This window comes from Ranitomeya imitator, chromosome 1 (assembly GCF_032444005.1).
Source record: "Ranitomeya imitator isolate aRanImi1 chromosome 1, aRanImi1.pri, whole genome shotgun sequence".
NCBI classification, from domain to species: domain Eukaryota; kingdom Metazoa; phylum Chordata; class Amphibia; order Anura; family Dendrobatidae; genus Ranitomeya; species Ranitomeya imitator.
Window position 1 is genome coordinate 1,193,006,185 of NC_091282.1, and position 26,246 is coordinate 1,193,032,430.

Genomic DNA, 26,246 nt, shown 5'->3' on the forward strand with positions numbered 1-26,246 from the left:
CTCAGTATAAGACTGAATAGAAAGCAGATTCATACAGCAAGGTACATGTGAGGAAACCTCGGTCATCAGAGTCCCTCATTCCCAGCCCTCCGACCACAGACCTGTCTCCCCCCTGCCGCAGTGACACCAGCCCAGCACAACACTGCACTTCCACCAGCTGCGGTTACCAGCGCCGAACACCAGATGGCGCTGCGCCCTCTCCCCATTGTATAACGCGACTCGTGTGTGGAGCTCAGCTCTCGGCCACGCCCCCTGTAGAGTTCTACTGGAGACACGTCGCCGCGCGGCCAATGGGAGCGCCGACTGCCGGATCTCTGACGTCATAGCAGACTGGCCGGCGGCGGCGGCGGCAGCAGCAGCTCGTGCGGGCACCGGGGCGGACGTCAGCGGAATGGCGGATTTACGGCTGACAATGGAGAGAGCGCGCGGTCGCCGGGCACACGAGGTGATCGATGGTGGTTTTTTTTTGTTTTTTTGACTCTGGATTGTTGTGGATGTGAGTGACGGTGATCACGGCGGATCCGGCGTGTACGTGGTTAATAACTGCGGCCGTGTGCAGGAGGATGGAGGCGGGACCGCCGCCGCTGCTACCGGAGATCAATGCGGAGCCCGGAGGAAGAGGAGGAGACCCGGGCGCTACAGGGTGGGCTGCCAGCGGACGCTCGTGGTCAGGCATGTGCGGCCCCTGCTCTGCGGGGTGCAGGCAGCGAGGGGTTAACGCACGGTCACCCTGGCGGCGGCGGCGGTGGCCGGGCTCCTGCTGGCAGGGGAAGGGTTAAGTGAGCACTCTCTGGAGAGCAGGAGGCTGGAAGGAAGGTTTGGGCTATATAATGGGATGTATATACATAGTACAATATATAATTAGTACAATATTTTATACACGTGCTATATATATATATATATATATATATATATATATATATATATATATATATATATATATACATATATATATATATATATATATATATATATACTTAAATATTATACACACACATACACACATATATATATATATATATATTCCCTCACAATCACCTCAGATCACATATGTGGTAGTTAGTGGGTCGCGCATTTTTACTTCTAATGGAAATGTGCAGTAACTGGGGCTGATTGGCTCCATGTCGGGGGTCCGTCGTTCAGTAGCCTCTTTACGTCGGCCGTCCGAACTTCCCGCATGCACAGAACAATCGCGTGTAAGATCGTTCTGTGCGCTTAGATGTCATTGATTATATGTGACGATCTGCTGCCGGGAATGACGCGCCACGATCTTATCGTTTAGACATGATCATCGCTGTCCCCATCGGGGCTCACTATCTACATTCCCTATCAGTATGTATTTGAAATGTGGGAGGAAACCGGAGAACCCGGGGGAAACCCACGCAAACAAGGGGAGAACGTGGAGCGTTTTTTTCAGCTGTTGTCTTTGGTGGGATTTGACTCCAATGCTACCATATAACACTGTCTCATGTGTAGTAATAATGCCAGACCTGCAGTGTTATATTGTTATTTAGCATGAGCCCTGCAGGCGATCAGCAGTCACTGATTGGCTGCAGCGCTTCTAGAACATCAGCACCTGCTTTTTTGCTTCAGCCCTCACACTTCCTCTTGACAAACCTCAGACATTATTATTATTGTTATTATTATTATTTTCCTGCAGCGGAAATGTATTACAGGATGAATCCTTTCCCCAGGTAGAAGTTGGTCGTAAATTCCACTTTTTTCAGAGAAGGTGTTCTGATGACCAGACAATCCACAGACTGGAAATGCCAGCAAAAAATAGTCTTCCATTGTAATTAGGGAGTAGAGATTGTCGAACCCCAACAGTACAGTTCTGTTCCGGGTCCGGACCCAACACCTGCTGTCTGTACATGGAGTTCTTCAGGAAGTCCGTGTTACTGTTTGGGTTCGGCAGCCAAAACATCGACTATTTCCCACATTGTCATATGTGTGACAGTGTAAGAAACACCGGCGGCCCTGATCAACGGCCAGTCAGAGCACTGCGGTTCCCATGCTGTCAGATGACCGCATGTGAGCCAGCAGCTCTCAGTGGCGGTAGAAAGCTTATCATTGGTCACAGGTATCAGGTGATGAGTACTACGCTCATCAGCATATGCCTGCTCATGCTTGTAGCAGTGAGAGCAGGCGAGGCTCATGAGTATTCATTAGCCGGTATGCAATAAATAAATTAAACAAAATGCCTACCCTCTATTTTTGATAACCAGCACAGGTAAAGCTGACAGCTACGGGCTGCAGCTGTCAGCTTCATATTTTTTAATTATTTAAATAATTTGAAAAAACCTTGTGGGAGTTCCCCCCCATTTTTGACAACAGCTAAGCTAAAGCAGACAGCTGAAGACTGGTATTCTCAGACTGGGAAGGGGCTATGGAGATTGTCCCTCCCCAGCCTAAAAATAGCAGTCCACAGTTGCTCCAGAAAAGGCGCATCTATTGGACGCACCAATTCTGGCTTTTTCCTGCCTTTTTCCACTGCCCTTGGTACAGTGGCAAGTGGGCTAATAGGTTTGGGGTTGATGTCACGTGTTTTACGGCCGATTACATTAAGCCCAGGGGTTAGTAATGGAGAGGCGTCTATAAGACACCCCCATTACTAACCCCATAGTCAGATTGTAGTAAGCACTAGTGATGAGTGAGTGTACTCGTTGCTCAGGTTTTCCTGATCAAGCTCGGGTGACCTCAGAGTATTTGTGACTGCTCAGAGATTTAGTTTTCATCACCTCAGCTGAATGATTTACAGCTACTAGACAGCTTGATTACATGGGGGGATTCCCTAGCAACCAGGCAACCTCCACATGTACTCAGCCTGGCTAGTAGCTGTAAATCATTCAGCTGAGGTGATGAAAACTAAATCTCTGAGCACTAACAAATACTCGGAGGTCACCCAAGCAAGCTCTTGAAAACCCGAGCAACGAGTACTCGCTCATCACTAACAAAAACAAATAAATTTTATTTTATTTGAAATAAAAACTCCCCACCCTCTTTTACCCATTTATTCGCAAAAATAAAAAAGCTAATTTATACTTGTCTTTCCGCCGATACTCCATTGATGCCAATGTTCCACTGTAAAAGACAAAAAAATAATTGAGTATGGGATTAGTAGTGGAGATGTCCTGTAGACTCCTCTCCATTACTATCCCTTGGCCTTAATGTCAGCGGCTGTAACATAGCTGACGTCAACCTCAATCCTATTACCCCACATGTTTGTTTAAATAATTAAAAAATACGTCTTGTCAGCCCCTCGATTTTTGATATTTGGCCAATATAAAGCTGACCGCATCCCGTTGATGTTGGTTTTGCTTGCGCTAGTTACCAAGAATAGAAGAGACCGCACATAATTTCTTAAAATAGTTTCACAGGTGCCAGCTGTGAATTCTCTCATCAGCCTCACCTACTCTCACTTCTATCAGGTGTAGCCCGTGACGTCCAGACGGGAACCCTGCATACTGCCTCTTATCTGCCGGTAACTCGTGTGATTACAGGCCTGTCCTGATGGTATGTGGTGTAACGCACACACAAAGTTGCGCAAGGCTTGTAACCCGAATTGGTATCGGTGATGCCGGCGGGTGCTTTCACGTAGATTGGGTCCAAATCCCCCAAAATGGTATTTGGACATATGCGCCGATGGGGTCATAAACTTTAGTGGTGCGGACACAGCGAATGTGCGCTCTGACGTGCATAGTTATCGGGCGTGTATGCCTACTGGTGGTGAACACTCAGATGTAGTAGGCTGCGTCTGTCAGCCAACAGTAGGCGTACGGGCATGAAAATGATGCACGTCAGAGCGCACGCTCATTCTGTTGGCACCATTATAGTCTATGGCTCTGTCGGTACACGAATCCAAATTCCATTTTGTTGGGGGTTTGGATGTAAGCCCAAATGACCCATTTAACGGGTGCTAAAACGCAACGTGAAGGCACCCGAAAGGGAAGAGGTGATTTGCAGGACTTCTTGTTTGACTTCGACCATGGGAATGTGAATTCTCTCATCTCTTGTATTCCCATTTTATCCTTCAGTACCAGGGATGATCATTTTGAATTTTTTGATCTCTTGTCCAAGTTTCATGTAAAGAAAAGCCCTCTAAACTTAAATAAGTCATTCTTCTAACAGCTGTCTTTCTCCAACTCTCCCATACTTGGCTTTGCCTAACATTCCCATGTTGTCTATGAAAGCCCCACTACCAGATTTGTATTTGCGGCTTGTCTCTAAGAGAACAAAGGGACAGTCATTGGGAAATCCAATATGGCAGGTCCTTCTCCTTCCCTCACCCACCATCATTTCTCAGACTATAGACAAGGGAAATCTTCATACACAGTTGAGTGTCAACCAACCCTTTGAGATTTGTTTTGATCGGTGGAGCAGTCTTAACATAATACTGGACAACCGTACACATTGCACGTCCGACTATGCCATAAGAGGCGCGAGTGTCACAACCAGCCATACTGAAACTGGTGTGACTGGGAGACAGGAGGACAAGAACACCTAGTCTGTCTAAGGCTATGTTCACATTTGCATTGTTGGGTGCAGCGTCGGCGATGCGACGCAACCAACAACGCATGTACACAACGCAGCTTTTTTCAACGCATCCGTTTCATAAGATCCTACAGATCAGGAATTTCGGCGCAGGGAAAACGCTACAAGTAGCGTCCTCTGCGCCCTGTCTTGTGCGTCTATATGACGCATGTGTCGTAAAACGCAGTACAACGCATGCCCATGCGCCCCCCATGTTAAAGATAGGGGCGCATGACGCATGCGTCGGTATGCGTCGCCGACACTGCGCCTAAGAACGCAAATGTGAACGTAGCCTAAAATGAATTCTACCCTCCCGATGTACATCTCACCCTCTCCGGTCATATCACCTCCAGGCCTGGATCAGGATATTTACAATTGATCACTTATGTCGATGCTGTCTCCACCTCTGAGATGTGATGCCTAAATTTAAAGGAATAAAATTTCAAGAACATTTTTTTTTTTTTTTAACCAAACGGTGCTCACAATAGTTCTCAAAATTAGTGGAGCGAGGCCCAATGTGATATATTTGTAAAAATAAGTTTGCATTATTTTTTTTTTTTTTTGGCCCATGAACACCAGTGTAAATCATGTCAGACGTCTGTCTTTGCCATTGTGCAGTGAGTTGGGTGGTGTGTTGTGTGTATATATACTCCGGCTGACATTTTAGCTGTGTGGCCTAGACTGTCATGAGATTTCCTGGAGCAGATAAGTGCTGTCCATTAAGGCAGATTCTGACATTATACAAAGCTGGTTCTGTAGATGTGAAGTGTATTCTTTACATGACTGTATTAACTATAACACTTATTTCTTATGTTAATACTTCTATGACTGTAATGTGGTGAGGCATTAATGAGGCTTTATACACTGGGGAAAATAAGTATTTGATCCTCTGCCGATTTTGTAAGTTTTCCCACCAACAAAGAATGGAGAGGTCTGCAATTTTTATCGTACGTACACTTCACCTGTGAGACACAGAATCTAAAAACAAAAAACAGAAAGTCACATTGTAAATAATTAAATTGCATTTTTTTTTTGCATGAAATAAGTATTTGATCACCTACCAACCAGCAATAATTCTGGCTCACAGACCTGTTAGTTTTTCTTTAAGAACCCCTCGTACTCTGCACTAATTACCTGTATTAATTTCACCTATTTAAATTAATTACCTGTATAAAAGACACCTGTCCACACAATCAATCACCTCCAACCTCTCCACCATGGCCATGTCTTAGGACACCAGGGACAAAATTGTAGACCTGCAATTGCGCTTGTATGGACTACAAGACCTTAGGCAAGCTTCTTGTCGATAATGCAACAACTGTTAGCACAATTATTAGAAAATGGTAGAAACACAAGATGACTGTCTATCTTCCTCGGTTTGGGGCTCTATGCAAGATCTTGCCTCTTGGAAGGGGAAGGAGGACTCTGAGAGAGGTCAGGAATCAGCCCATAACCACATGGGAGATCCTAGTCATTGACCTGAAGAGAGCTGGGAACACAGTCTCAAATATTATCGTTGGTAACACATTACGCCATCATGGATAAAAAAAACTTGCAGGGCATGCAAGGACCCGCTGCTCTCACCAACACATGTCCAGGCCTGCTTTAAGTTCACCAATGACCATCTAGATGAACTAGGGGAGGCATGGGAAAAGGTCATGTGGTCAGATGAGACCAAAATAGAACTTTTTGATATCCACTTCGCTCGCCGTATTTGGAGGTAGAAGGATGAGTACAATCTCAAGAACATTGCCCCAACTGTGAAGCATGGTGGGGAAAACAACATATTTTGGAGTTGCTTTTTTGGAAATTGGACAGGTTGACTGCACCGTATTGAAGGGAGGAAGGATGGGGTCATGTCTTGTGAGATTTTGGCCAAAAAGCGCCTTACCTCAGTAAAAGCATTGAAGATAGGTCATGGCTGGGTCTTCCAGCATGACAGTGACCCGAAACACAGAGCCAGGGTAACTAAGGAGGGGCTCTGTAAGAAGCATTTCAAGGTCCTGGAGTGGCCTAGGCAGTCTCCAGACCTGAACTCAACAGAAAATCTTAGGAGGGAGATGAAACTCAATGTTGTCCAGCGACAGCCCTGAAACCTGAAATATCTGGAGAAGAGCTGGAGTGGACCAAAATCCTTACTCTGTGTGCAAACTTTCTCAAGGCCTTCAGGAAACATCTGTCCACTAATTGCAAACAAAGGTTTATGTACCAAATATTAACTTCTGTTTTTTTTATTGTATGAAATACTTATTTCATGCAATAAATTTCTAATTAATCATGTAAAATCATACAATGTGATTTTTCTGGATTTTTCTTTTTAAGATTCTGTCTTTCACAGTTAAAGTGTACCAACAATAAAAATGACAGACCTCTCCTTTCTTAGTAGGTGGGATAGGTTGCAAATATCAAATGCTGATTTTTCTCCACTGTAAGTGAGTAAAATAGAAATTAAAATATTTTGTATATATAAATATTGCTTGTTGCAGTTGCTTTAAGCAGTCCCCCTGTGTAATCACGGTTTTACCAATTCTGTCTTTTTATTTAGTAAAATTCCACTTTATTTCTAGTCTAATTCATGTGGCGCAAAGGCCTAAAAGTAAAGTTTAACCCCTTACCGGCATCGGACGTACTATACCGTCCGATGCCGGCTCCCCTGCTTTGATGCAGGGCTCCGCGGTGAGCCCGCACCAAAGCCGGGACATGTCAGCTGTTTTGAACAGCTGACATGTGCCCGTAATAGGCGCGGGCAGAATCGCGATCTGCCCGCACCTATTAACTAGTTAAATGCCGCTGTCAAACGCAGACAGCGGCATTTAACTACCGCTTCCGGCCGGGCGGCCGGAAATGACGTCATCGCCGACCCCCGTCACATGTCTGGGGGTCGGCGATGCGTCTCCATTGTAGCCATAGAGGTCCATGAGACCTCTATGGTTACTGATTGCCCGTCGCTGTGAGCGCCACCCTGTGGTCGGCGCTCACAGCACACGTGCAATTCTGCTACATAGCAGCGATCAGCAGATCGCTGCTATGTAGCAGAGCCGATCGGCTTGTGCCTGCTTCTAGCCTCTCATGGAGGCTATTGAAGCATGGCAAAAGTTAAAAAAAAAAGTTTAAAAAAAACATAAAAGTTTAAATCACCCCCCTTTCGCCCCAATCAAAATAAATCAATAAAAAAATATCAAATCTACGCATATTTGGTATCGCCGCGCTCAGAATTGCCCGATCTATCAAATAAAAAGAAGTATTAACCTGATCGCTAAACAGCGTAGCGGGAAAAAAACTCGAAACGCCAGAATTACGTTTTTTTGGTCGCCGCGACATTGCATTAAAATGCAATAACGGGTGATCAAAAGAACGTATCTGCACCGAAATGCTATCATTAAAAACGTCATCTCGGCACGCAAAAAATAAGCCCTCAACCGACCCCAGATCACGAAAAATGGAGACGCTACGAGTATCGGAAAATGGCGCAATTTTTTTTTTTTTTTTTTTTTAGCAAAGTTTGGAATTTTTTTTCACCACTTAGATAAAAAATAACCTAGTCATGTTTGGTGTCCATGAACTCGTAATGACCTGGAGAATCATAATGGCAGGTCAGTTTTAGCATTTAGTGAACCTAGCAAAAAAGCCAAACAAAAAACCAATGTGGGATTGCACTTTTTTTGCAATTTCACCGCACTTGGAATTTTTTTCCCGTTTTCTAGTACACGACATGCTAAAACCAATGATGTCGTTCAAAAGTACAACTCGTCCCGCAAAAAATAAGCCCTCACATGGCCAAATTGATGGAAAAATAAAAAAGTTATGGCTCTGGGAAGGAGGGGAGCGAAAAACGAACACGGAAAAACGAAAAATCCCCTCGTCATGAAGGGGTTAACATAGTTCCCTATTAGGGCGCTAGATTTGGCTCCTGAGCACAGTCTGTCTTATGCTGCACTGAGATGGCTCTATTTCACAGTCTCTATCACAATGCACGGACGTAATCTGGGTCTCCCGACCTGATCTTGGTCTCTTAGGCATTTGTGAGTTCAGGTCGGGAGACCCTTGTTCAGTCAGTGAATTGCAATCTATGTATGGATCGTGAAATACTGCTTTTTGTACCCATCCTTATGGTGAATTTTGACTTGTCATCCTTATTACACAGGGCATTGAGCAATAATGGGAACTGAACGACTGCTTATCTATTATTCAGTATTTCTTAATGGTGGCACATCATCTGTTCACACCTGCCGACGTGCTGCCAATAATTTAAATTTTTTTTTTGCAATCAGAAAAGATCTGATCACATGGCGCACGAGCGTTTTGCTTTTGTCAGTTGATTACATGTTCACCTGGATGAATAATCCATTGTTTCTTTGCTGACTAGTCAGTTCATTGAAGTGCACCAGTAGTGTATGTTCCCCTGTCCTGAGGGCAAATTCCTCACAATCTTGTTTGATAGCAGAGCAGTACCTCTGTGGAAGAGGAGTACTGCCCAGATTCTGTCTGAGATTAAAGGAAGAGATGTCAGCCAGGATTGGGTTTGTTCTCTTCATCTAAGGCCGGCTTCACACTTGCGAGTTTTACGGACGTAAGAGCGCAGAAACTACGTCCGTAAAACTCGCAAAAAATACGGCACAATTATTCTCTATGCCCCTGCTCCTATCTGCCGTATTTTACTGATCAGTATTATACGGCTTTCTACGGCTGTAGAAAATCGCAGCATGCTGTGTTTGTCACCGTACTGCGCAAGAAATACGCCAATGAAAGTCTATGGAAGCGTGAAAAATACGGATTACACACGGACAAGCAGTGTGACTTGCGAGAAATACGCAGCGCTGTTAGAGAGAAAAGCCGGTAATTCAGTGCGGTGTACAGTAAAATCACACTAACAGCTTACAGTAGAATAGGTAGAATAAATGTGTACACATAGAATAGGTATATATATATATATATATATATATATATATATATATATATATATATATATATATATGTCATTAGACACATATATGTATATATATTAATATTTATTCCAGCGCTATACAGCTTGAAAGCCGGTAATTCAATTACCGGCTTTTTCTTTCTCCTTCCTAAAACCCGACATGATTTGAGACATGGTTTACATACAGTAAACCATGTCTTCTCGCCATTTTTTTTGCAGATTCCACACTACTAATGTCAGTAGTGTGTATCTGCAAAATTTGGCCGTTCTAGCTCTTAAAATAAAGGGTTAAATAGCGGAAAAAATTGGTGTGGGCTCCCGCGCAATTTTCTCCGCCAGAGTAGTAAAGCCAGTGACTGAGGGCAGATATTAATAGCCTGGAGAGGGTCCATGGTTATTGGCCCCCCCCTGGCTACAAATATCTGCCCCCAGCCACCCCAGAAAAGGCACATCTGGAAGATGCGCCTATTCTGGCACTTGGCCACTCTCTTCCCATTCCCGTGTAGCGGTGGGATATGGGGTAATGAAGGGTTAATGCCACCTTGCTATTGTAAGGTGACATTAAGCCTAATTAATAATGGAGAGGCGTCAATTATGACACCTATCCATTATTAATCCAATTGTAGTAAAGGGTTAAATAAAACACAAACACATTATTTCATTAAAATAATTTTAAATAATGTGTTTGTGTTTTATTTAACCCTTTACTACAATTGGATTAATAATGGATAGGTGTCATAATTGACGCCTCTCCATTATTAATTAGGCTTAATGTCACCTTACAATAGCAAGGTGGCATTAACCCTTCATTACCCCATATCCCACCGCTACACGGGAATGGGAAGAGAGTGGCCAAGTGCCAGAATAGGCGCATCTTCCAGATGTGCCTTTTCTGGGGTGGCTGGGGGCAGATATTTGTAGCCAGGGGGGGGCCAATAACCATGGACCCTCTCCAGGCTATTAATATCTGCCCTCAGTCACTGGCTTTACTACTCTGGCGGAGAAAATTACGCGGGAGCCCACGCCAATTTTTTCCGCCATTTAACCATTTATTTTAAGAGCTAGAACGGCCAAATTTTGCAGATACACACTACTGACATATATATATATATATATATATATATATATATATATATATATATATATATAATTTTTTTTTTTCTTTTTTTTTTTTTCTTTTTGGGACACATGGATCATTTCTATAGCGGTATGTTGGTTTTGCAAGCCTGCGAGTAAACCACGCAGTACGGATGCCATACGGATTACATACGTAGGATGCCATGCGCAAAGAACGCTGACACACCCTGCCTACGGAGGAGCTACGGACCACTATTTTCGGGACATTTCAGCGTATTACGGCCGTAATATACGGACCGTATTTTCATACGCTGAGTGTGAAGCCGGCCTAAAGGTAGAAAAAGACCTTTACCATTAAGACACCGGAAGACTTTGTATCTAAATGTGTGGTTGGTTCTATTTAAAGAAATTTGTCTTGTATAAGGCAGGTTGGTCATAGTACGGCCACTTCCGTGCCTTAAAGGGAATCTGTCGCCTACTTTTTCATATATAAGCTTCGGCCACTGGCATCAGGGGCTTAGCTACAGCATTCTGTAATGGGGTGGTGGCGCCGCAGGTCTGAGGTAATTATGCTGTACTAAATTGTATTTATTGTCCTGTATGTTAGCTTGGATGTGGTTGCTGGACGTTTTTTACCGGCGTAGTGTTATTTACTCCAATACATTTGGATCACTAGCACACCAATGTTTGCTATAAGGATTGTACTTTTGATCTGAGCAATTCATTATCCTCTTACCTGCGGCCCCTGGTGTAGTTGTCACCCTTCAGAGTTTCCCATCTGGAGTCTATGTACTTTTAATAATATTGTGTGTATTCAATAAAGATGTTTTTGATAATGATCCCTTTCAGTGCAGTATTTCTATGTAGGTTTATCATTCTGTAATGCTGTAGAAAAGCTCCCGATGTAACCTGAAAGATAAGAAAAATAAGTTATGTTATACTCATCTGGAGGAGGTCTGGGTCCGATGGGCATCGCAGTTCTGGTCCGGCGCCTCCTATCTTCATGCTATGACTTCCTCTTCCTTGCTTCCTGTTGTGGCTCCTGCGCAGGCGTACTTTATCTTCCCTGTTGAGGGCAGAGCAAAGTACTGCAATGCGCAGGCGCCGAGAACGGTCCGAGAAGCCCAGATTCCCTTTAATTGATATTGGCATAGTGTTGAGGTCTGGACTCTTATTTAGCACTAGCTGAAGAGCCCGGCATTGCCTGGGCATAGTAAATATCTGTGGTTAGTTATAGCACCTCACTTTTATTTTCCCATCACGCCTCTCATTTCCCCCCTCACTCCTCTCATTTTCTCCCTCACACCTCCTGTATATTGTATATACCTATGTGTCATCTCCACCTTTGTATAGCATATACCTGTATGTCATCTCTTCTGTATATAGTATATACCTGTATGTCATCTCCTATATATATAGTATGTCTGTGTCATCTCCCCCTGTATATACCGTAGTTTATACCTGCTGTATGTCATCTCCTCCTGTATAAACTTATATACTTGTGTCATCTCCTCCTATATATACTATATACCTGTGTCATCTGCTCCTGTATATAGTATATACCTGTATGCCATCTGCTCCTGTATATAATATATACCTGTATGTCATCTCCTGTATATAGAATATACGTGTGTCATCTCCCCTGTATATAGTATATACCTGTGTCATCTCCTGTATTAGACCGCATTCACACGTTATTTGCTCAGTATTTTTACCTCAGTATTTGTAAGCTAAATTGGCAGCCTGATAAATCCCCAGCCAACAGGAAGCCCTCCCCCTGGCAGTATATATTAGCTCACACATACACATAATAGACAGGTCATGTGACTGACAGCTGCCGTATTTCCTATATGGTACATTTGTGGTGCGTTTTGAATAGGTGCAAGTTTTGTGTGAGGCAACTTTTGCATGTGTTGCAACTTTTGTGCATGTGGCAATTTTTCCGCGTGTGCAAGTTTTGCGTGTGGCGAGTTTTCCATGAGGTGAGTTTTGCACGTGTGGCGAGTTTTGCGTGAGCCTAGTTTTGCGCGTGGCGAGTTTTGACCGGTGACTTTTGTGTTTGGACTATTATGTGGCGAGGTTGGTGTATGTGTGGTGAAATGTGTGCTGAGGGTGGTATGTTTTTAAGCACGTGGTAGTGTGTGGCGCATTTTGTGTGTGTTCATATCCCCGTGTGTGGTGAGTATCCCATGTCGGGGCCCCACCTTAGCAACTGTACGGTATATACTCTTTGGCGCCATCGCTCTCACTCTTTAAGTCCCCCTTGTTCACATCTGGCAGCTGTTAATTTGCCTCCAACACTTTTCCTTTCACTTTATCCCCATTATGTAGATAGGGGCAAAATTGTTTGGTGAATTGGAATGCACGGGGTTAAAATTTCGCCTCACAACATAGCCTATGATGCTCTTGGGGGTCCGTGCGACTGCAAAATTTTGTGGCTGTAACACACGCACACGCACACACGCACGTTGAAAAATCTTAACTTAATCATAACTATAATGGGGCAAGTCTTGTAGCAGTACCTTAGTGCTGAAGCCTAACGGGGCTCAAAAGGTCCTCTTTCATTTTCTGAGAAGATAAGCAACTACATATTCAAGGTCAAACTCTTGACAGCGGCATTTAACTCGCGCTTCCGGCAAGCACACCGGAAATCCCACCTATCGGCGCATGTTTCGCATGACAACCAGAGACTATTGAAGCATGCCGAAAGTTAAAAAAAAATTAAAATCTAAAAAGCTAAACAGGTTCAAATCCTTCCCCCCCCCCCCAACCCTCCCTGGCCCTTTCACCCCATTCAAAATAAAATAAAAAAAATCAAACGTACACACATTTGCTATCGCTGCATTCAGAATCACCAAGTTTATCAATATAAAAAAAAATTAACCTGATTGCTAAACGGCGTAATGAGAAAAAAAGTAAAAACGCCAGAATTGTTTTTTTGGTCGCCGCAACATTGCATTAAAATGCATTAACGGGCGATCAAAAGATCTTATGTGCACCAAAATGTTATCATTAAAAATATCATCTCGGCACTCGTTAAATAAGACGTAACTCAACCCGGGATCACGAAAAATGGATATCGGAAAATGTTGCAATTTATTTTATTTTTAACTACATTTGGGATTATTTTTTCACCATTAGATAAAAAAGAACCTATATGTGTTTGGTGTCTATTAACTCGTAATGACCCGGAGAAACACAATGGCAGGGCAGTTTTAGCACTTAATGAACATAGTAAAAAAAGCCAAACAAAAACAATTGTGGAATTGCACTTGGATTTCTCTCCCCATTTTCCAGTACACGATGTGTTAAAACCATTGGTGTCGTTCAAAAATACAACTCGTCCTGCAAAAAACAAGCACTCACACGGGCCATATTTTACAAAAAATAAAAAGGTTATGGCTCTGAGAAGAAGGGGAGGAAATAATGAGAATGCAAAACCCAAGATACCTCTGGTTGTTAAAGGGAACCTGTCACCCCGTTTTTTCAGATTGAGATATAAATACTGTTAAATAGGGCCTGCGCTGTGCGTTACTATAGTGTATGTAGTGTACCCTGATTCCCCACCTATGCTGAGAAATACATTACCAAAGTCGCCGTTTTCGCCTGTCAATCAGGCTGGTCAGGTCGGGTGGGCGTGGTGACATCGCTCTTTTCTTCCCCAGCTTTCCGTTGGTGGCGTAGTGGTGTGCGCATGTCCAAGTTCCGAATTCCCTGCGCGCACGTGAAGACACAGCGCGCGATCTGCGCTGTCATCCCTTTCATCGGTGGGGGCGGCCATCTTCCTGGGGCCGCGTGTGCGCAGATGGAGTGCTCTGCTGCACGGGGCTTCAGGAAAATGGCCGCGGGATGCCGCGCGTGCGCAGAAGAGATCGCGGCGGCCATTTTCCCAAAGCCGAGATGCAAACGATCCGTGACGTTGCAGTGTCCTGGATGGCGATCTCGTTGTGCTTGACACGCAGCAGCGATCTGGATCCCGCTGTGCCATCGCTGGTCGGAGCTAGAAGTCCAGAACTTTATTTGGTCGTCAGGTCGGCGTGATTCGTCACGTTTGACAGCAAAAGCAACGATGCCAGCAACATTTTACATGGAGCAACAACCAGCGAGAACGATAAGTGAGTCGCGGTTACGTCACTGGATCGCTCCTGCATCATTCTGGTGTTGCTGTGTTTGACGTCTCTACAGCGACCTAAACAGCGACGCTCCAGCGATCGGCTCGTTGTCTATATCGCTGCAGCGTCGCTGAGTGTGACGGTACCTTTAGTCTTCTGTTTATTCACTGGATATTTCCTTTAACCCCTTCACCCCGAGGCCTGTTTTCAACTTCCTGACCAGGCTATTTTTTTTTTTTTCAATTCTGACCACTGTCACTTTATGAGGTCATAACTCTGGAACGCTTCAACGGATCCTGGTGATTCTGAGACTTTTGTCTCGTGACATATTGTACTTTATGATAGTGGTAAAATTTTCTTCGATTTGACTTGCGTTTGTGAAAAAACGGAAATTTTTAGCTTTTGTTTTTTATGCCCTTAAATTAGAGAGTCATATCATACAAAATAGTTAATAAATAACATTACCCACATGTCTGCTTTATATTAGCACAATTTTGGAAGCATAACTTTTTTTAAGTTCTAAGGGTTAAAAGTTCTGATGATCGCTGCTATTTAGCAGAGCCGATCAGGCTATGCCAGCTACTAGTCTCCCATGGAGGCTATTGAAGCATGGCAAAAGTAAAAAAAAAAATTGTTTTTAAAAATATGAAAAAATAAAAAAAATAAAGTTTAAATCACCCCCCTTTCGCCCCTTCCAAAATAAAACAATAAAAAAAAATCAAACCTACACATATTTGGTATCACCGCGTTCAGAATCGCCTGATTTATCAATAAAAAAAAAGCATTAACCTGATCTCGCGTAGTGAGAAAAAAATTCGAAACACCAGAATTACATTTTTTTTGGTCGCCGCAACATTGCATTAAAATGCAGTAGTGGGCGATCAAAAGAACGTATCTGCACAAACGTGGTATCATTAAAAACGTCGGCACGCAAAAAATAAGCCCTCAACCAACCCCAGATCACGAAAAATGGAGACGCTACGGGTATCGGAAAATGGCGCTTTTTTTTTTTTTTTTTTTTTAAGCAAAGATTTCAATTCTTTTTCACCACCTAGATAACCTAGACATGTTTGGTGTCTATGAACTTGTAATGACCTGGAGAATCATAATATCAGGTCAGTTTTTAGCATTTAGTGAAGATGGCAAAAAAGCCAATCAAAAAACAAGTGTGGGATTGCACTTTTTTTTGCAATTTCACCGCACTTGGAATTTTTTACCCGTTTTCTAGTACAAGACATGGTAAAACCAATGGTGGTGTTCAAAAGTACAACTTGTCCCGCAAAAAATAAGTTATGGCTCTGGGAAGGAGGGGAGCGAAAAATGAAAATGCAAAAACGAAAAAGGGCCGCGGCGGGAAGGGGTTAAATGGAAATGTGTGAGGTATTTGATTTCATTTTGTTTAATTATTTGTAGATGCAAAATGTTGTAGTTTTTTATTAATTTTTTTTTCATCTATTTTTCCCTCCCTTTTTTTTTTTTTTTTAACCTATGAGCTGCCGTATTGTAGGCGCACACTTCTTTCTTGTACAGATGGCGAGCAGGATGTGTGCTTTTATAGAACAGCTAAAATTGATAGAAAGTCAGTAGATGGATAGTTTCCAAGAGGTGAATGGAAAATGTTAGATCTGGTCTGCCTGGTACTTCACAGGTATTGACGGGTTCAGCCGATTTGTCTATTGTGTATAGGGATGCCGGGTGCCTGATGATCGGGAGAGATGTTGATCGCACATGTCCAATTTTGGACCGCTAATCACATTGTTCTGGGGATATGACGCTGGCCGCCATGTCAGTCTGAGGCTTTCACATACAGAACACTCGGCCATGTTCCGGTGTATGTGATTGTCGGATGAAATCCCTGTTAGGCTGGTGTCCCACTTGCAACTGCAATGTGAGAAGCTCGCCTCAATACCCGGCACTGCCGCCGCCGGTTTGTACCGGAGCGTACAGCTGCATAGAAATACATGTAGCCGCACGCTCTGGTCCCGAGTGCCGGCGGCAGCTCCGGGTATTGCGGGGAGAGACTCGCGAGTTTCTCGCATTGCAGTTGCAAGTGGGACACCGGCCTTGGCTGAAGGATTCTGCCGACAACCATCTAAAGTGTAAGGCCAGCTTTAGTTCAGACCATTGCCAGAGTTTTTTCAGCTGATTGGTTGGGTTGCCAGGTGTCAGACCCCCACATATCTCATTCATAACCTATCCCATGGGTACGTCATCAGTAGTTCAATTCTGGATAACTTTATTGATTAGCTTGTTTGGTTAGTCGAAGAGCACGCAGTAATACATTACAATAGCTGAGATGTTAACTACTATGTATTGTTTAGTAGTATTGAAATGGAAATAAATGGAGGAGGTGATTGCCTCATCTTGTGTTTCTGAAATACTAAATAATACACACTCAAGTGTATAGTAGATTTATCTTCTTGTACGTGTGCATTCTGTAGTGGTCTGAAATATCATGAATAGTTCTTTACTAATTTATATATAATTGTCTAAGGGGCACTTCCGTCTGTCTGTTCCGGATATTCATTGGTCGAGGTCAGCCAGTGGGCGTAGACAAAAGGGCAGGGGAGGCCAGGAAGTATGCAGAGCGAGTCCCCGCCCACTCCATACAGGCCCGGCCAGAAGCGCTGTAAAGGGGGCGGAGTCGGCCGGGACCATGGGCGCTCTTGGGCCTACCGCGGCAAAATTAGCGGCCGCGGGTTGCGGCCAGACAATACAGGCCCGGCCAGAAGCGCTGCAAAGGGGGCGGAGTTGCCGTGAGGAAGGCGGAGCCGCCCAGGACCATGGGCACTGTTTGGGCCTAGCGCCACCAAAAGCTGGGGACTAAATTTGCGGCCGCGGTCAGTGATGACCGCGGTTATTCATGATGGCTGCGACTGCAGGAAACAGCGCAGCATATGTGGCGGTGACAGCTGCGGACGGAAGGTGAGTATATACTGTGGCTGTGCAATATACTACTTGGCTGTTCAATATACTACGTGGGGCTGTGCTGTATACTACGTGGGGCTGTGCTGTATACTACGTGGGGCTGTGCTGTATACTACGTGGGGCTGTGCTGTATACTACGTGGGGCTGTGCTGTATACTACGTGGGGCTGTGCTGTATACTACGTGGGGCTGTGCTGTATACTACGTGGGGCTGTGCTGTATACTACGTGGGGCTGTGCTGTATACTACGTGGGGCTGTGCTGTATACTACGTGGGGCTGTGCTGTATACTACGTGGGGCTGTGCTGTATACTACGTGGGGCTGTGCTGTATACTACGTGGGGCTGTGCTGTATACTACGTGGGGCTGTGCTGTATACTACGTGGGGCTGTGCTGTATACTACGTGGGGCTGTGCTGTATACTACGTGGGGCTGTGCTGTATACTACGTGGGGCTGTGCTGTATACTACGTGGGGCTGTGCTGTATACTACGTGGGGCTGTGCTGTATACTACGTGGGGCTGTGCTGTATACTACGTGGGGCTGTGCTGTATACTACGTGGGGCTGTGCTGTATACTACGTGGGGCTGTGCTGTATACTACGTGGGGCTGTGCTGTATACTACGTGGGGCTGTGCTGTATACTACGTGGGGCTGTGCTGTATACTACGTGGGGCTGTGCTGTATACTACGTGGGGCTGTGCTGTATACTACGTGGGGCTGTGCTGTATACTACGTGGGGCTGTGCTGTATACTACGTGGGGCTGTGCTGTATACTATGTGGGGCTGTGCTGTATACTATGTGGGGCTGTGCTGTATACTATGTGGGGCTGTGCTGTATACTACGTGGGGCTGTGCTGTATACTACGTGGGGCTGTGCTGTATACTACGTGGGGCTGTGCTGTATACTACGTGGACATACATATTCTAGAATACCCGATGCATTAGAATCGGGCCACCATCTAGTCTAAGGGTATGTGCACACGTCAGGATTTCTGGCAGAAATTTTCCTGACAAAAACCTGACATTTCTGCCAGAAATCCGCATGCGTTTTTTTCGTGGTTTTGATGCGTTTTTTCTTGCTTTTTTTCCAAATGCATAGAATAGCGGGAAAAACGCAGAAAATCTGCAAAACTAATGAACATGCTGCTTTTTTTACCGCAATGTGTTTTTTTTTTTTTTTTTTTTTGCTGAAAAAAACGCATCGTGCACAAATATTGCAGAATGCATTCTAAATGATAGGATGCATGTGTAGGCGTTTTCTAATGCGTTATCACGAAAAAGCGCGACAAAACTGTATGAGAAATAATCCCAGTTTATGTTCTAGACTAATTACAAGGCAGATATTTTGAATTGTACAATGACTATTTCCACTCAGAACTGGAAGACTGACATATATTAGTAAATCAAATGTTGGAGCAATATTTACTTTTTCACTATTTTTTTCATGACATTTTTCACCAAATAGTGCTACAATCTAGGCTTCTAAACAGCTGTTGTGAAGGCAGATAATACACATGAAATACAATTCCACTGGCTGGATTGAATTTGTGGTGGATAATCAAATTTAGTCTTTTCAAATGTGCAACCACGATTCCAAAAAGTTATGAAAAGTAAAAAAAAAAACAAAAAACAAGAATACAATAATTTAGAAATGTTATAGCAATTTATTCACATCAGAACATTTGACGGTGAAACTGACGTTTTCTAATTCATTTAAAAATAACTCATTTAGAAATTGATGGCAGCAAGACATCTCAAAAGTGGGGACAAGGTTAATAAATTGCTGGAAAAATGCAGTACCAATGAAAAACAGCCATAGGGTCATTTTTTTCAACTGTCCCATGACGGTATAAAACGAGCGTGTTAGAGAGGCAGAGTCTCTCTAAAGCAAAGATGGTGGGAGATAACTAACTTGAACAAACGTCTAAACTGTAGAATAATTTCAGAAAAATGTTTTAGTGTAAAATGGCAAAAAAATGTAATATCCCACCATCGATAGTACAGTGGCATTGCTTTTATTGTGAACAAATCATCTCTAAAATACCTAAAGTTTAAAATGACACTTCCTTTGTGTTTTAGGCAAAAAAAATAAAAAATTCATCTTTTATATTTTAAAAATTACAAACATAAAAATGGGCCAATGTAAAGGTTTGGGCACCATGCATGGTTAGTACTTATTGGCACCCCCTTCTGCAAGTATCACAGCTTGTAAACTTTTTTTTTTTTTTTTTGTAGCCAGCCAAGAGTCTTTCAATTCTTGTTTGAGGGATTTTCATCCATTCTTCCTTGTAAAGTTCTTCCAGTTCTGTGAGATTCCTGGATCGTCTTGCAAGCACTGCTATTTTGAGGTCTAGCCACAGATTTTCAATGAATTTTAGATCATAGGACTGTAAGGGCTATTGTAAAACCATCAGCTTGAACTTTTTGAGGTATTTCATTGAGGATTTTGACAGTGATCAGGATCATTATTAGTGATGAGTAGTTAATAATAATAATAATAATAATAATAATATTTCTATAGCACCATTGATTCCATGGTGCTGTACATGAGAAGGGGTTACATACAAGTTAAAAATATCACATACAGTAAACAAACTAACAATGACGGACTGATACAGAGGGGCGAGGACCCTGCCCTTGCGGGCTTACAGTGATGAGCGAGTATACTCGTTCCTCGGGTTTTCCCGAGCACGCTCGGGTGGTCTCCTGAGTATTAGTTTTGTGAGATTTAGGGTACCGTCACACAGTGGTACTTTGATCGCTAGGACGGCACGATCCGTGACGTTCCAGCGATATCCTTACGATCTCGCTGTGTCTGACACGCTACTGCGATCAGGGACCCCGCTGAGAATCGTACGTCGTAGCAGATCGTTTGAAACTTTCTTTCGTCGCTGGATCTCCCGCTGATATCGCTGGATCGGCGTGTGTGATGCCGATTAAGCGATGTCTTCACTGGTAACCAGGGTAACCATCGGGTTACCAGCATAAACGTAAACACTACATACTTACCTTCCGCTGTCTGTCCTCGCGCTGTGCTTCTCTGCACTGGCTGTGAGCGCCGGCCAGCTGGAAAGCACAGCGGTGACGTCACCGCTCTGCTTTACGGCTGACCGTGCAGAGGAAAGCACAGCGCCGGAGGACAGACACGGAAGGTAAGTATGCGGGGAGCGGAGCGCCGGGGACACAGTGCGGGGAGCGGAGTGCCGGCCACTGACTGCGGGGAGTATGGAGCGGCATTTTCTTCCGGACTGTGCCCGTCGCTGATTGGTCGCCGCTAAACAGTCACAACCAATCAGCGACTTGGATTTCCATGATAGACAGAGGCCAGGACCAATGAATATCCGTGACAGAAGGACAGACGGAAGTACCCCTTAGACAACTATGTGTATATATGTATATATGTATGTATGTGCCCTGTTGAGGGCAGAGCAAAGTACTGCAGTGCGCAGGCGCTGGGAAAGGTCAGAGAGGCCCAGCGCCTACGGACGGCAGTATTTTGCTCTATTTTTTTCCCTCAAAATACAAATACTCTTCCAGACTTATCAGTCTCTTGGACATTTTGGAGAAAATAAAGGGTTACATACAACTTAATATATTCTATTTTTTTTTTTTTGGCAGACTGAGACTTTAGGAATGTTAAGGTACCGTCACATTAAGCGACGCTGCAGCGATATAGACAACGATGCCGATCGCTGCAGCGTCGCTGTTTGGTCATGGAGAGCTGTCACACAGACAGCTCTCCAGCGACCAACGATGCCGAAGTCCCCGGGTAACCAGGGTAAACATCGGGTTACTAAGCGCAGGGCTGTGCTTAGTAACCCAATGTTTACCCTGGTTACCATTGTAAGAGTAAAAAAAAAACACTACATACTTACATTCCTGTCGCATCCCCCAGCGTCGGCTTCCCTGCACTGTGTAAGCGCTGGACGGAAAGCAGAGCGGTGACGTCACCGCTGTGCTCTGCTTTACGGCCGGCCAGCGCTGACGCCGGGGGAACGTGACAGGAATGTAAGTATGTTGTTTTTTTTTTTTTTTTACTTTTACAATGGTAACCAGGGTAAACATTGGGTTACTAAGCGCGGTTTTTGTTCATTCTGCCTCCCAAAAGTCGTAATAAAAGCAATCAAAAAATGTAATGTGCCCGAAAATGGTACCAATAAACACGTCAACTTGTCCCGCAAAAAACAAGACCCCACATGACTGAGCCAAAATATGGAAAAATTATAGCTCTCAAAATGTGATGTAAAAACTATTTTTTGCAATAAAAAGCGTGTCACAGCTGCTAAACATAAATACCCACAATAAAAACCCGCTATAAATTGTAAATCAAACCCCCCTTTTTCACCCCCTTAGTTATTGTATTTATTTCAATTTTCCCATTAGGGTTGGGGCTAAAGTTAGGATTAGAGTTGGGGCTAAAGTTAGGGTTAGAGTTTAGAGTTAGGTTTGGGATTACGTTTATGGTTGGGATTAGGGTTAGGGGTGTGTTGGGCTTAGGGTTGGAGTTAGAATTGGGGGGTTTCCACTGTTTAGGCACATCAGGGGCTCTCCAAACGCGACATGGCGTCCGATCTCAATTCCAGCCAATTCTGCATTGAAAAAGTCAAATGTTGCACCTTCCCTTCCGAGCTCTCCCATGCGCCCAAACAGGGGCTTACCCCCACATATTGGGGTATCGGCGTACTCGGGACAAATTGGACAACAACTTTTGTGGTCCAATTTCTCCTCTTACCCTTGTGAAAATAAAAATTTGGGGTGTAAAAAAAACATTTTTGTGGGGAAAAAAATGACTTTTTATTTTCACCGCTCTGCCTTATAAACTTTTAGTGAAACACTTGGGGGTTCAAAGTTCTCACAACACATCTAGATAAGTTCCTTCGGGGGGCATTACTTGTGTGGGATTTCTACTGTTTAGGCTCATCATTCCAAAAATTCCTGTGAAGCACCTGAAAGGGTTAATAAACTTTTTGAATGTGGTTCTGAGCACCTTGCGGGGTTCATTTTTAGAATGGTGTCACACTTGGGTATTTTCTATCATATAGACCCCTCAAAGTGACTTCAAATGTGATGTGGTCCCTAAAAAAAAAAAAAAAATGGTGGTGTTAAAATTAGAAATCTCTGGTCAACTTTTAACCCTTAACTCCCTAACAAAAAAAAAAATTGGGTTCCAAAATTGTGCTGATGTAAAGTAGACATGTGGGAAATGTTACTTAAGTATTTTGTGTGACATATCTCTGTGATTTAAGGGCATCAAAATTCAAAGTTGGAAAATTGCAAAATTTTCAAAATTTTTGCCAAATTTCCATTTTTTTTCACAAATAGACTCAAGTCCTATCAAATACATTTTTCCACTATGATGAAGTGCAATATGTCATGAGAAAACAATGTCAGAATCACCGGGATCCGTTCAAGCGTTCCAGAGTTATAACCTCATAAAGGGACAGTGGTCAGAATTGTAAAAATTGGTCTGGTCATTAACATGTAAACCACCCTTGGGGGTAAAGGGGTTAAAAATAAACCTGCAGTAAGCAACCCAGTATCTGATATATTGCTGAAATCAGACTTGGTGCTCCTACATTATGATATCACCTGGGGTTTTGAAAATTTGGTGACCTTCTCTTTAAATTATAGTTTACTTATTGTTTTATAGTTTTGGGGTTCTTACTGATCCCTTTACTGTCCCCCAGAATATCAGATAATCCAAAAAATGTTATCCACAATTAGTAGAAGCATTGAAATAGTTGTTTATTCTAGAAAGATTTTATGTGAAGTGTTTACTTTTTCTCACATCTACAGATTTATTATTACAGTGGCAAGAGTTTAGTTTTTCAGAAAAAATAATGAGCATCCAGGCATAAAACTTGGATATATTAGTACACTGACGTCTGAATAAATCCGTTGGATTAAGATTTTCAATGATATTTTCATCAACCGCTCCCAGTTTCATCAGCATTTGGACAGAGATTCATCAGTTTTTCTATGATGATTTTATTTTTCTATTTAGGTCCTGTCCACATTCTCCAAACAAATAGTCCTCGGGAAAAAAAAGTATGGATGGCAAATGGGTGCTGTCCGATTGCCGTATTTATTTTTTTTCTCACAGAGTCATAGACTTGAATAGGCGAGATTTTTCTGAGACTCGGAGTAAAGTTGGACAAGTCTCCGCAATTTTTGTGCCAGGCCAGCAAAAATACATGGACATATGAACATCCCCATAGACTATAATGGGTACAAGTTCTGTCTGAAAATACAAAGTTGGTAGAACCTGTATGAGAAACATTGACATCTGAATGAACCCTAGTAAATAGCAAAATTTGTAGTAAATAGTAAAATTTGAGGAAAAAAAAAATCATGCAAGTTCATAAAAAGCATACTCCTACAGCCATAAAGCGAAGGATGGTTGTAAAACGTAATGAAGAATGAATTAGACTCTGCCTTTCTTTAGTACTGAAGCACTCTTGGCCATAAAACATTGACCCATTCAAAAAAAATAAAAAGTGTGCCTCCATAATTTTCTGAATCTGTAGATGCCACCAAAGTGATGACACATCCTAGCTCTTTTGTTGTGTATTTTTCTTAAACATGAACCTTTAGGCTATGTGCACGCTTGCGGATCCGCAGTGTTTCCGCAGCTGCGGGTCCACAGCGGTTTTCCATGCGTTTACAGTACAATGTAAACCTATGGGAAACGCAGTCCGCAGTGCACATGCTGCGGAAAAAAAACGCGCAGAAACGCAACGGTTTACATTCCGCAGCATGTCAATTCTTAGTGCGGAATCCGCAGCGGTTTTACACCAGCTCCATAATAGAAAGCCGCAGGTGTAAAACCGCAGTGGAATCCGCACAAAAACAGCGGTAAATCCACAGGAAAACCGCAGTGTTTTTGGCCTACGGATTTATCAAATCCACTGCGGAAAGATCCGCAGTGGACCATTTCTACATGTGCACATACCCAAATAGTACTAAAACTACTATTTGTGATATTTCACAAGTGCTTTTCTGCAAGTGAAACATATATTGTATTACGGGCATACGGTTGCACCCATGTTGCCTAAAATGCTAAGTCAGTTGTAGTGATTGAATTTACTGCAGAGGGGAAACAAGAAAAAAATGACCTAGTGACTTTTATGGGAGAGGATTATAAGGATCACTCTTTCTTTCCGATGTGAACTATTATACCGACTCCTAATTTACCAAAATGGACACCGACTCCAACAACACTGCCCTGCCTTGCATATCTCTTGATGGCCTATGAAGAAGAGCAAAATGATCAGGCGTTTAAATTGAAAGTGTCTGATTCGTATTTCTCCAAACATTGTGAGAATTTGCAGGCCCCCATTGGCTGATACGGCCATAATCGGTGGCATTGGCCAACTTTAGTCTGTGTATGGGAACTTAAACACTATATTAAAGGGAGTCTGTCACCCCAAAATCGTGTATGAGCTGCGGCCACCGGCATCGGGCTTATATACAGCATTCTGTAACACATTCTGTAGTGATGTAGATAAGCCCCCGATGTATCCTGAAAGATGAGAAATAAAGGTTATATTATACTCGCCCATGGGCGGTCCCGCTGCGGTCCGGATCCGAATGGCATCGCGGACCAGGGCCTCCTATCTTCATTCGTTAACGTCCTCTTCTTGTCTTCACGCTGCAGCTCCGGCGCAGGCGTACTTTGTCTGCCCTGTTAAGGGCAGAGCAAAGTACTGCAGTGCGCAGGTGCTGGGCCTCTGACCTTTCACGGCGCCTGTGCCCTGCAGTACTTTGCTCTGCCCTCAACAGGACAAAGTACACGTGCGCCGGAGCCGCGTCAAGAAGCCAAGAAAAGGACGTCATCTGATGAAGATAGGAGGCGCTGGACCGGACCGCGACGCCCATCGGACCGGGACCACCCCTGGGTAAGTATAATTTAACCTGTCTTTCTTACGTTTCAGGATACATCGGGGGCTTATCTACAGCATTACAGAATGCTGTAGATAAGCCCCTGATGCCGGTGGCCACATCTCACATACGATTTTGGGGGTGACAGATTCCCTTTAGGCTGTGTGCACACGTTGCGGATTGGATTGCAGTCCTGCAGCGTTTTTTGCCGCACGGAATTGCATCAAATCCGCAGTGTGCTGCACAACCAATGTAGGTCTATGGGAGCCGCAGACTTGCTGTGCACATGCTGTGGAAAAAGCTGCACCGAAACGCAGCTTTTTTTCCCGCAGCATGTCACTACTTTTGTGCGGAACCGCAGCTTTTCTGCACCCATAGACTTGCATTGAGTTGGGCACATCCGAAGCAAAACCGCAGATGTAAAAAAGATCTGTGGATTTGCAGCGGATGTGCGTCCGAGAAATGCTGCAGTTCGGGAGGAGGGAAGTGTGTGGGTGGTGACTGTGTGCGTGTATGTGTGTGGGCGGGGTCTGCAGCTGTTTGGGTGTGTCCAGATGTGTGCCTGGCTGTCCAGGGGTGGGTGTGTGTGTGTCGGGCTGTCCGGGGGGGTGTGTGTGCTTGGCTGTACGGGTGTGTGTGCCAGGCTGTCCGTGTGTGTGTCGGGCTGTCCGGGGGTGTGTGTGTGTGTGTGTGCTGGGCTGTCCGGGGGTGTGTGTGTGTGTGTGTGCCGGGCTGTCCGGGTGTGTGTGTGTGTGTGTGCCGGGCTGTCCGGGTGTGTGTGTGTGTGCCAGGCAT

General features: G+C 43.9%; 1 protein-coding gene across 3 annotated transcripts in view; it reads left to right on the forward strand.

The window, feature by feature from the left end:
* Nucleotides 1-322: 322 nt before the first annotated feature.
* ZNF518B (zinc finger protein 518B) overlaps nucleotides 323-26,246 on the forward strand; it is a 50,707-nt gene continuing 24,783 nt past the window's right edge. The window contains exon 1 of one of the 3 annotated variants that reach the window (XM_069744853.1): nucleotides 323-445. The gene's annotated coding sequence lies outside the window, so the exon portion shown is untranslated. Of the gene's footprint in view, nucleotides 446-597; nucleotides 817-26,246 lie in introns of those variants that run through there. The other 2 variants (XM_069744855.1, XM_069744854.1) reach the window with 2 other exon arrangements.